This window comes from Callorhinus ursinus, unplaced genomic scaffold (genome assembly GCF_003265705.2).
Source record: "Callorhinus ursinus isolate GAN/ISIS: 27379988/994484 unplaced genomic scaffold, GSC_fseal_2.0 scaffold35, whole genome shotgun sequence".
In the NCBI taxonomy this organism is placed as follows: domain Eukaryota; kingdom Metazoa; phylum Chordata; class Mammalia; order Carnivora; family Otariidae; genus Callorhinus; species Callorhinus ursinus.
Window position 1 is genome coordinate 2,437,843 of NW_027397097.1, and position 12,742 is coordinate 2,450,584.

General features: G+C 55.7%; 1 protein-coding gene across 4 annotated transcripts in view; it reads right to left on the reverse strand.

Moving 5' to 3' along the window:
* The window catches only part of PDE2A (phosphodiesterase 2A), a 91,219-nt gene that overhangs the window by 31,810 nt on the left and 46,667 nt on the right, over window positions 1-12,742 (reverse strand). The window lies entirely within an intron of this gene.

Sequence of the window (12,742 nt, forward strand, 5' to 3'; positions counted from 1 at the left end):
CCAAGGCTCTCAGACACTTGAATCCCAGGATCTTAAAATCTCAGAATCCAACAAGTCTTAAGACCCTAGTGTGTCCAAGTCCACTCATCTTAGTGATGGGGAAAGGGGGCTCAGAGAAGGGTCAGGGGCTTAGCAAAGTGCTCACGGTAAGTCAAGAGGTCAAGTCTAGATTAGCCCCCAGGTCTCTTGTTCTTTAGCCAAGGACAACTCTGGCATAGTAGTGAAAGCACAACCTTCCATATTAAAACAAAGCAAAATAAACAAGCAAACCCCCCCCCCCCCAATTTGTATCCTGGGTTGAGAGCAGCGAGAGTCCAAGGGGTGCATGAGCCCACAAGGTGGGAGAACAGTTGGGCCAGCCTCTGGCAAGATAGAGGAGGAAGGAGAAGTCAGCCTTGACTGCCTCACAGCCTTCGCATCCCAGGAACAGGCCTTGTCCTTGGAGAGCCGGAACAGAGACAAAAAAGGTCCATGCTTCTCACTCTATTAACTTGGCTGAGCCACAGGGATCAAAAAGAAAGGTAATGGAACAGGGGATCTGGGGCCAAGGCAGGCTCATGACTCATACGGTCCACTCAACCATGCCCTCCCTGCTAGCCCTTGAAGTTCTTTTCTGGGATGGCCGGGTCTGTGTTCAAAAAGCAAAATGATTAACCATAGCAGGAAGGAGACATGACTTGGCCCCCATTCATGTAAAAATGTTATGAGGTTGAGAATCTTAGTGAACCACATGTGCTGCATGAGCCCACAGTGTATGTGTGGCTGGAAATAATTAAAATGCTGAAACTGCAGGCCATATTAATAAAGATCTGTTAGCCTGAATAGGCAAGATGACAGTTCTGCCACTTCTGTAGGTGGATTAGACACATCCCCAGTGCATTGTATCCCAAGTAAGGACAAGATGAGACTCATTCACAGGTAACGTATGTAAGGAGGGAACTAGAAACCAAGTCTTGCATGTGGCTGAGAGCAGAGAACCTGGGGGTGCCCAGCCTACAGCAGAGCAGACCTATGGGTCTCCATCTTTGACTCCAATCTCTCAGGCTTTCCTGAGCAGCAAGACAGGACTCTGTGGCCCCAGGGACAGGCTGGAGACCAATACGTTTGAAGGATGCTGGCCTTGGCCCAGTGGGATGAAGGACCTTTTTCTAGGCATAGCCACACCACATAGGCAGAGGCCACCAGGAGAGAGGGAGGAGGTGAGCTGCCTGTCCCTAAGGGTGGGCAAGAATGGACTCAGGGCCCATTTTTCAGAGAGGCCACCAAGAGGAGTCCTGTGCTGGAATCCAGGAGAAGCCTGGGGTCTAGGCTTCAGCTACAACGTTCGGCCATGCATCTTCTTGGCTTCGGTCTTCCCCCTCATCGCCACTGCCACCGAGTCCTGTGTTCCCAGGAGTGGGCGGCAGCAGCGGACCTTCTCCCCGAATGCTCACTTGCCATTGCTCTCCCCACAGCCCAGCCTCCCTCCGGCCCCTCCCGCTGCTCAAGGATGAAGACACATTTTAGTCACGGAGCTATGTCTCTGCCCTTGGACATCAGAAGCTGCTGATTCCAAACATTAGAATCCCCCCATTGGATTAATTGTCCTTTAACACTTAGGCACTCCTGATCACAGTTCACACCCCACCCCCAGCACACCCTACACCGGGCCACAGAGCCACCTCAGAGCCACAGAAGTGCCCAGCACACCTGCAGACCACATCCCCCTCTCCCCCAGGCACACACACAGGTTCACACAGGGGCAGCCATTTCCTTCTGGATTCACAGGGCCAGGGCTCAGGAACCTGTCCTTCACTGGAATTGGTGGGTGCCTGTCCGGCCTTTCTTCAGATGGGTCAGCTTTCTGTGACTTTTCAGACTAAGGGTAGAACAAAGGTGGGGACGGGGGAACAGCTATGCAGATAGTATGCACGTGGACTACTGTGGCCTTTTGAGGTCAATTCTGCAGACTAAAAGAGGGGAGAAAGAGCTCACGTCCCAAATAATCCCCAAATTTAGTCTGCCCACTCAGGGTCCTCAGGCTGAGGCTCCCAGGTCAGGGCCTCAGAAGGTAGTGCTGGTTTGGTTCTGTTCCTGCCTGGCAGAGGGGGGTGGCTGGGGGGTAGACAAGCTGAGCCCTGGGGTTCTTGGCCTCTGGTGGAGTCTGATGTGTGTATGCTGTGGAAGTTGGAGAAGAGGAGCCAAGGTGATGGAGTGAGTTCTGCTGAGGGGCGAGGCTTGAGACAGCTAAATCTCCTCATTTGACGGATGAGGAGACCGAGGGTCAAAGAGAAGCAATGTCCCATTTATGGTCAGCCAGCGAGTCAGGCAGAGCCAGTCCGCAGCCCAGGTCTCTGCATCTCCAGCCCCTGTCCGCCCCCAACTCCCTCCCCAGGGGGCTTAGAGAGGACAGTGTGTCCTTTGCTCCAATTGGTGGGCTCCTCTACCTGCCCTTTACTTGGATTGGGGGCTGCCCTGACCTGTCCTTTACTGGAATTGGTGGGTGCCTGTCTGGCCTTTGTTCGGATTGGTCAGCTTTCTGTGACTTTTCAGACTAAGGACAGGACGAAGGTGGGGCCGGGGTTGGGGTGGGGGGACAGGAAAGGAAACTTGAGGAGAGTTGGGGCAGCGGCAGAAAGGGGCTTCACAGCCTTGGCCAGCGCGGGCTGGAAGCAGACATGGCTGATGAAGCCCGAGGCTCCCTGCCTGGCATCCTTCTGCCCATCCCCCTCCTGGCCCAGCCCTGCCCTGCCTGCCCCATGAGTGGGGGGGGGGCAGGAACTGCAGCTGGGAAGACCACTCTCATACCTCGCTCTCACAGGGGCCTTCAAGCCCTGAATCTTCCCCGGATCTCAAAGCAACTTCACCTCCACTGCATCAGCTCGGGGAAGGAAATAGCTCAGATCCCAAAGCCCATGATGTGGGGGTGCAGAGAGCAGAGTGGCTGCCTCCATGAAGGGAGAAGAGAACCGGTGGGAGCAGCTGAGAATGAGCATGCCTCTGTCCAACATACATGCGCACACCATCACACAAACTGCACACACACACACACACACAGAGAGAGAAACACAACTGTATATACAATGCACACACACACACATACACAGCCCAGGCTCAGAGTGGGGTGAAGGACGTCACATTTCCTGCCCTCTCAGTTTTTTTGAACAAACATCAGTATAAATATCAACATAACAACCAGGCAATCTCCCAGACCCCAGGGGAGAATATGTGGTGTGTAGAAAAGAGTGGCAATTTCCAGGCCTGTCCCAGACTGATGACAGAAACTCTGTGACCTTAGCAGGCCCTTTTCCTCTTCTGGATCTCAGTTTCCTTGTTAGTGAAAATGGGTCCTTCCAGCTCTGCAACAGATAGTTCTATGGTTCTGTGGTTTAATTCAGTGAGGATGGCTGGCTGGCTGGCTGGCTGGAGACTTCCTGCTTTCACTGGCTCCCTACCTGAAGCTCTGTGGTTGGAAAGAGGGCCAGTCAGCACCGTAGACAGTGCCTCCCCCCCCCCCCTGCCCAGCACTAACTCCAGGTACCAAGAAAGGGGAGTCTGTTAGGAGTCAGGGCTCCTCTGGAGCCAGTACTGTGGCTAGATCAGCATTTCTGCACTTGTTTGGGGAGGGGAAGGGTCTAGACTAAATTACTTCTAACTCCCTCTTGATGCTTGGGATTATATGAGGCCAGAGACCTTGGCCTTAGTTCTTCTGGTGCTACCAGTGCAGGGACTGATGCCCATCTTGAGGGTCAGGGTCACTGTCACAAGCTGCCCTCCTGTCTTGTCTTCATGAGTCTCTATGTCTTTTCCCACCTCTTTAAACCCTCCTATTGCTCTCCCCACTGCCTGGAACCTAGAGCTCACCCCTCCCTTTCAGGAAGGAAGCCTCACAGTGCCCTGTTGGTGGCCTAGAAGAAGGTAGTAACATCAAACCCAACAGTCAAGTCCCTCCCAAGACTCAAGCTGTATTACTGGGACTGGCCATATGGACTGAGTCATCCAACTCTGCTTGTGCTAAGTCTCCTGGGTGGCCTGGGGGGGGTCTCTCTGTGGGCCTTGGTGTCCCCTTCTCTGAAACTTGGGTGTCCCTCAAGATCTCCAGGGTCTTGGAGCCCCTCTCTGCCTCCGTTCCTCTTCCCTTCCCTCCCCTCTGGGCTGTGTGTCTCTCTCAGGCCCTGTCTCTCCCAGTCTCTCCAAGTAGATCTCTCTTCTCTCCATGCCTCCCTTAGCTGATGCCCAGCTCTGTCACAGGCTGCTTTCCTGTCATGTCTCCATGAGTCTCAATGTCTTTTCCCACCCCTAACCCTCTCTCCTCTCAGCTGGCTTCTCTCCCACCTCCAGGCAGTCCCCTTGAGAACTTGGGGAGAAAACACCTGACCCAAGATAAGTACCCACAGAATGGGGGAAACCCAGGGGGATAGCCATGTTTGGAGAAATTGGGGGTGCCAGGGCAGATGCCATCTACACTCTTCTGCTTCCTGCCCCCTGTTTTGCTGATCAATATATAGTCCCTTATCTTCCTGGAGAATGGGGACCCTTCTAGGGTAAAAGAGAACTTATCCATTTCTGTACCCAGGACTGACAGGTTGAGCTGTTGTGCCAGGGTGACTAACAGAACTCCCCGTGAGGAAGCCTCCTGGGGGCTCAGAGCATGGAGGCTCCCTTTGGTGGGCCCTCAGACCCTGTCCTGAAGTCCGACACCCCAGCCTTCCTCTGTGGCTCCTCACAGCCCTCACAGCATGGCCCGCCCTGCGGAGTCAAGAGATGGCAAGGAAGAACAAGAGGCAGGCCCTCCTCCCTCCCGTGCTCCCACCCATGCCTGCCACCTGCTCAAGGAGCCGCCTCTAACAGACACGCACGTCTTAGATACTCCGAGAAGAGCTACCTGTGAGCACTAGATCTTGCACTCCCAGACCTCCCCTCAACAAGGCTGAGCCGGACCAGCAGCAAGAGAATAGAGGAAAGAGGCTTGGTGATCCTGGGGAGACCTGATCTGAAAAAACAGGCAGGACAGAGTCCCAAGCCACAGGTAGACTAGCGCAAATGTCAGAACCCGGCTTGAGTGGGCCGTCAGGCTTGGGGGAGGGGACGGGACCTTTCTCAAACACCTACTGTGTGCTAGAGGGAGCCACCAGTGGCTCTCAACCATCTGTGCCCACCAGCATCCCCTGGAGAGTTGGCTAACATAGTTTGCTGGCCTGACCCCTAAGTTTCTGATACAGTACATCTGGGATGAGGCCGAGAATCGCCATTTCCCACACATTCAGAGCTGCTGTTGTTGGTGCTGGCCCGGGGACCACATTCTGAGACCCAGGGGCATACACCACCTCTAATCCTCCTGCGGGCCCTGGGACGATTGTTTTGTTTTGCGTTACTGCTGAATAGTCGACATACACTATTACATTAGTTTCAGGTTACAACACTGCGATTCGGCAATTATATACCTTACAAAATGTTCATCACGGTAAGTGTAGTCACCATCTGTCACCTTACTACCTTAGGACAATATTATGGGAGGTGCCTGCTTTGATCCTCCCGTTTGATAGGTGGGGAGAGGAAGGGGCGGGGCCTTGCTCAGGTGAGACCCGCCCAGCCTCAGAGGGCAGCCCGGGTGACTCACGCCACCTCTACCTCTTGAGAGCAACTCCTCACCGAAGGTCCCGAAGGAGGGGAGAAGCGGGGCTGCTGGAAGGAGAGAGTGCGGGGGGACAGAGGGGTGACATGGACAAGGGCCACCTGGAGCTCAGGAGCCCAGCCCTAAAGGAAAGGCCTGCCCTTCCTCGTCCTCCCCCCTCCCCCCACCCCTCCTCCTCCCTCCTCCCGCCCTTCGCAGACTCCGGCTTCAGTTGTTACTCCAACAGGGCCGCGTCTCCAGCCTCTGAGCCACACTGGAGACACGTGCACTGTAGAATACACCTGAGCCCAGTCCTGGCGCCCGCCCCGTGGGTGCCCCACCTCCCGGATGAGCTCGGCCCCCATACTGTGGGCTCTTCCCCTCCAATATGCCCAACCAGATCCTTCCCCCTGGCCCTGACCCTTTCTAAGCCAGACGAAGCCAGCTTCTACTCCAGATCCTGCCTCCTCCCACACGCCCTCCAATTGTCCCAGGCCCCCTCTGGATCCCTCAGGGGCTAGGTTTGGGGAGGGATGAAGCCTGGGAGGAAGGAAGGAGTTGGGGAGAGAAGGTAGACTTGTGTGAACAACAGCTCTCTGGGGGCCCGACTCCCTGGAACTTAGCACCTAGGGTCTGAGGTCAGGAAAGGAGGGGATGAGGGAACAAGCCAGAGCGGGCAGAGGGAGGGCGGCAAGAGCTGAAAGTGCGGAGGGGCAGAAGGCCCCGGGAGGCGCACATCAGACCAAGGGGGGCCAGGACAGGCTCCTGGCTTCCCCATCTTCCGCTGCCTCATCCATGTGACAGGGTCCGTAGCGGGCCATCCTCATGGCACATTCTCCTCCATGCCACAGCCTTCTTCCCGAGCACATCACCAGCATCCCCCGCATCACAGCTGTCCCAGTCATTCTGATCACCCGGTGCCTCTCCATCCTCGACTCCTGGCACAGCGAGGTAGTCACAAGGAAGCAGATGTAACTCGCTGAGAGTCAGTCATGCCATAAGAGAGAAGTCCGGGAAGGAGGAGGGGGTGAGCTCCCTGTCCCCAAGGTTATGCTGGGGAAAGGCCTTGGTGAACTTGGTTGGCCTCCAGCTCTGGGTGTCTTGACCCTAAATGTCTTCAAACCTTCCTCAGCCTCACCCCTCACACGGTCTTCATGATGGGTTCAGAGCTGGGCAAAGCACATCCAGGAGCCTCTGAAAGGCAGACACAGTGGCCTGAGCAGAAGGGGATGGAGAGGAGTGACCCGCTGGGCCAATGCCCAAAAAGTTTCTGTCTTGAAGGAAATAATGACAAAAAGGAGAGCTGGATACATGAATGAATGAACACACCAATGAACTAATGAATGAGGGACTGACCTCCCTTCTCTGGGTCTCCCTCCGGGAACTTTCCCAGGCATATCTGACCTTCCCCTGGGGGCACTCACAGCCCTGCGCTGCCCCCCCCCCCCCGGCCCCCTGCAGGGCGCTGCTGCATTGCTCCTACTTCCCACTGGTTCTCCCATCAGACTGGGAGCTTCTTAGAGGCCAGAGGTTGTGACCTATTCCTCCCCAGGTCCCCGGCTTCATCCAGCCCATCACAGGTGTCAGCAGATATTAGGTGAGCTATAAAATGATCAGTTGGACTCCTGAGCACCCAGAGCCTTTGGGCGGTGAGGGGTACATTCCATCACCGAGTAGATGGGTGGACCCCATGACCTCTGGGGGATCCCAGGCCCCAAAGACAGCTTGAGAGCTCTCAAAGTTTCCCAGGTCTGGCACAGTGACTATCTTAGAGAAGGAGCCTGAGGAATGAGGGTGCCTTGAGCTGAGAGCTTTTGGAAGCCTTTCCAAGGCAACTCCATGGGCCACAGTGTCCTTCAATGCTTCAGGATCATCTCCCAGAACAGAAGGCGCTGGGGACAACATTTCAGGGTGGAGGGGCTCTTCCCTGAGAGGAGTACTATCACTATCACCTTCTTTCATGACTGATGTCACCTCCTCTAGGCAGCCTTCCTGGGTGGGTCACCTGTCTTCATCCCAGGCCTCCTGAGAATTCCTGCAGGACCAGTGTCTAGAGGGCCCTAGGTCTCATGGAGCCTAATCCCCAGCTTGATGGGGGTAGCTTAAGGCCAGGGGAGGCAGGAAAGGACTTGCCTAGGGCCACAACCTGGAGTCAAGAGGCCCATGTCCCGGCTCAGGACACACTAGGCTCTCTACCTTCTGAGCACTGTTTGCTTTGGGGGCCCCTCCAATTCCCTGCTTTGCCAGGGGATGGGCTGAGCCCCTCTCAGATGTGGGGTGGGGCTGGGTGTCTTCCTCTAGACCAGAGGCAAGGCTTCTCATCTCTCTTTCTGTGCCAGACTCAGTGCCCAGAGTGGGAGGTGAATGCTGGATGGCACCAGCCTGGCATGGGGTTAGTGTGGGCCTGCAGAGGGCAGGGAAGAAGGGCTGATCTGGGGGGGGCTGCTGGTGCGGGAGGAGGGAGGGTGAGTCTGGTAGAGCATCTCCCCGGGGACAAGTCAGAGAGCAGGGCACAGAGCAGCTGCAAACAGCCATTGAGGCCTGCCTTGGGGCTCTCCCTGACTCTGTCCTAAGCTCTTTCCCTGCCTCTCAGCCTCCCCAGGCTCTCTGGGTCTGTCCCTCTTACTGCCTGTCTGTTCTCTGGTATGTGTTTCTCCCACAGTCTCACTGCTGGTCCCATGACTGTATTTGGCTCAATCTTCAGGGCCTGGCCCTTCCCAGCTGTTCCCCAGATCCCGAGGCAGGCGGGGGGTGGGGGTGGGGGTGGGGAGTGGAGGGGGGCAGATGGGGGTATGAGAAAAGACTGGTTCGGAGAAAAGTTCAAGGCAGAGGGACAGACACAAGAGTGAGGAGGGGGTGCTGGGGACAGGGCTGGGGAGGCGGGGCTGGCCAGGGTTATAAAGCCTCCCCAGCCACCGAGGGCGAGACCTTGAAGACAAAGTCCGAGTTGGAGGGAAGACTGGGGTGGGCCCTTTCCCTCCCTCTGCACTGGCTCCTGGCCCCCCCTTCCTTCTCCCTGCCCCTGCAGGAATGTGTGAGCACTTTCATTGTCCCTAAAAATAGTCCTTCTTTATTGGGGGTTGGAGTGAGGAATCTTCTGGGCTGCGTTCATCTCAGGCATGCCCCTGCCTCTGGCTCCCATCTACTCTGTGGGGCCTCTCTGAGCTGCGCCAACCCTTACCTGCCGTGCTTTGTTAAAAACGAAACCTAACTGTAACCCTCCTTTGCATAAGATCGCCATGGCTTCTGGACCCAGTAGGCTCTGAGCTCCCAGGCCTGTTGGGAGCTATCTGTCCAGTGCTCAGCATCTCACAATGGGGCCACTGCCTGTTGCTACCAGCTCCCATGCTCTAGCTTCTACCCAGCTCCCCCAACCTTACTTCCCCCCACCCTTATGTTCCCCCACCTGCAGGCCTCTGCACCCCCTCTTGTCCTTCGAGGCCTGGCCCTGGTCTGCTCAGCTCGGGTAGCCGCCCTGCTGTGCTATTCCTCTGCCTGGCCCTGGCCCTGCCCTGCTCCCCTCAGCGGCGCAAAAGGGCTGGGCCACAGGGCCCCCAGCAGATGCAGGCTCTGAGGCAGAGTGCTTTTCCAGGGAAGGGGAGATCAGTGGGGAAACACTGCAGGCTCCGGGACCCTGTGCCCTGCTCTGAAGCCTGGACCCTACTGGCCCCCTCCATCTCCCGGCCCCCGCTTTTGTTCCTCTTCTGCACCCTAAGCCTGGAATATCTCTCTCTCAATTTCAGTCTCCAGGAGGAGGCCCATCTAGTCTCATCTCTTCCCTGCCTCCATTTCTTGGGTGGGGAACCTGAGCCCCAGAGAGGGGAGGTGATGGAGGCCTACAAGTTCATGGAAAGCTGGCTACAGGCCAAAGGCCTCAGTCACGCAGCAAAATCTTGCAAGGCCCCAGCCAGTGGGGCTCCAGAGGCAGCAGCGAGCACTCTACACAACCCACCACCCCACCCGCCCTGCCCAGGGCAGGCAGTCTGGCATCCAAAGTTATTTGCCTTTGGAGGGCCCAGGAAGCCAGAAAACAAACATCCGGAGTCTCTGGAACTTTTACTCTCTCTTACATCCCCAGGATCCGGGAGCCACCAAGCGGGTATACCAGCATGCAAGCGCACACGCGCGCACACGCACACACACACACACACACACACACAGTCCTGGGCTGGGTAAACATGTGAGCCGAGAAGATGTCTTGGGACTGTTGTGCCTGTGAATCTGAGCAAGTCCTTTGGAGCCCCAGATCCGGGGTAAAAAGATGATGAGCCCCACCCCCAGCTTTATATTCATTTTGTCTTGGAAATGAAAATGAAAATGAAAATCGCTTTTGTGTGACTTTTCTGATTGCAAAATTCTGGAGACACTCATCAAAACCGATCTTTTCTCTCGTTTTATGGGCAGCTCCCACTTTGCTGGTGCCCTAAGCACTGTGTGTGTGGCCTGCCCATTAGCCGTCGGAAACGCATGTCTCTGCGGGCTGCCACATGGCCACGGCAGACTACAACCCGTGGGCCACTAGAAGAATGTCTGTGTGAGTATACATGGATCCATGATTCTGTGAGTATGTGTGAGTGAATGTGCGAGCATCCCTGTGTCCACATCTGTGCCTGAGCCATCCGCATGGGCAGGGGACCTGTGTCCCCGCGTGTGTGCAGTGGGCGTGGGACAGCTTTTGTCTTTGAATGAGTGAATGAGTGAATGAGGGTATGGCTGAGAGCATCGGTGTGTGAACACGTGGGGGGTCTGCTTCTCGGCCTCCTGTGCACCCCCCTCCCCTCTTCCACCACCTGTGTCGGACCAGGGCTCACATCCCTTCCCTGCCATGTGTCACCTGTGTGGCACTGGATGAGTCTTTTAACCTTCCTGGGCTCCATTTCCCCATCCGTAAAACAGTGCCTTCTCCTTGAGCTGCTGGGAGGACTATCCTGGTACCATAAATGTCCTGCCCAAGCGGGCTCCCAGCTAGGGGTGAAGCCACTTCTGTGCGAGTTAGAGAGAGGTGACCCCAACTCTCTGGCCAGCTGCAGCCCTAATGGGCATGGATTGGTGGGGGAGGGCAGGGTTTTGGCAGCACCCTACCTCTGTGGGACCCCCTGTGCCAGGTATCAGGTGTGAGGTTAGAGGCCGTGGCCCTGCAGGTGAGCACAAAAGAGCAGCTCCCTTTCCTCAGCCCCCACTCCAGGTGTGTGGCCTGGGACTAAGGGGTCTCTGACTCTGGAACGGGGGTGGCCGTGTCCCAGATGAGGTTCTGAGGACACCCACTCCCTCCCTTTCCTCTGGGGCCCTGTCCTCTTGACTGGCCCTCCAGCCTTCCCCCTCCAAAGCCCAAGAGAAGGCCTTACAGAAGCCCTAAGCGGGGCTGACTATGTTGGCGTGAGCAGACCAGCTGGGCTGGCCAGATGCTCAGAGACACCCCCACCCTCAGCCCAACCCCCATTATCAGAGAGGAAGACTGAGACATGGAGAGGCCCAGGGACCCTCCCAGGGACACCAGTGAACCCAGTCAGTCCAAGCTACTGTGTCAAAACTTCCGTAGAGGCAGGTGGGGAGACCCCAGCTTTAGACTCTGTTGGCTACTGAATGGAGTCCAAGGGAGTAGGCGGGAGTAGCTACACCTGTGCCCCCAGCTGTGGGTGTGGACCTCCCACCCAGCCCCAACCTCCCCACCTGGGCCAGATCCCCTACTGGTGTGATTAACCAAATTATAGGGTTTTTTCTTGAGCAAATTGTATCGGCCGAACTGAATGAGGCTGCAGGAGCCCGGGGGTGGGGTGGCGGGGGGGGAGGCTGACAGCGGGTGAGGACAGCAGGAGCTGGGGAGAGATGGGTTGGGAGCAAGTCGTGGGGGCAGGGGACAGAACGAGAGGGGGAAGAGGAAGCACGGGAGGACAGGACACCACTCGTTCAGCACCCCCGTTCTGCACACCTGCAGTGCTCCCGTCACACTAGCTGCCTGGGCATAGGGAAGTGAGGAGCCCTGCTCCCCTAGACACCGCTGAGCCATTGCCGAGTGCCAGGTACTGCATTCCCTTAAAAGTACTGTCGCGTGTCATCCTCCCAACAGCTGCATTTTATACTTGAGGGGATTGAGATGCTCAAGACATAGAATGACCTGCTAGACGTCAGAGCCAGACAGGACTGTCGGACACCACAGCCCTTGCTCTTACCCGGTACCTGCTCATTCTGCTGAAGTGCTACCATCCTGCCTCCGGGACCCCTTCCTGGGGGGTTCAGAGAAAGGAGGAGGCCTCACACCAACTCACACTCAGCCCAGACACCACTTCCGTCCATGTCGGGCATTTCTCCTTGTCTATACTCTGATGGCCAGCAGCTGAGCTGGGGCCGATCCCACATGGATCACACACTCCCCCCACGGCCCATGGTGCACCCATGACCCATCTCACTCCCATGCAGTGTCCTGCTCTGTGTCACACTCATCACCCCTGGATGACACACAGAGACCGGATTGCTGTCACTTTCACATGGCATGTCCCACACACTCAGTGACTCACAGCCATTTCACGGTTTCCACAGCGTCACACATCACTGAGTGTCACAGGCCACACACAGTGGTACTATCACTGTGCCCTCACTCGGAGTGGCTCATCCTCAGTGTCATACATCATATTCCCAATGTTTCACAGTGTCACCCTCATGTAGTGTCATGCACACACTTCCAAGCTGGCTCTGCGTTGTACTCTGTCACATTTCAGCATCATCCAGGACCTTCTGACATTAAAAAAAATCCACCTTCACTGAAATGACATCATGTCTGAGATTTGCTTTAAAATGCTTCAGCAAAGCAACCTACAGGATGAGAGAAGATATTTGCAAATTGTGCATCTGATTAGGGGTTAGTATCCAGAATATATAAAGAAATCCTACAACTCAACCACAAAATAAACAACCTGATTTAAAAATGGGCAAAGAACTTGAATAGATATCTGTCTAAAGAAGATATACAAATGGTCAACAAGCACATGGAAGGATGCTTAACATCACTCATCATTAGGGAAATGCAAATCAAAAGATACCATCTTTCCCCAGTCTTCCACCCATTAGGATGGGAAAGAAAGAAAAGAAAAGAAAAGAAAAGAAAAGAAAAGAAAAGAAAAGAAAAGAAAAGAAAAGAAAAGAAAAGAAAAG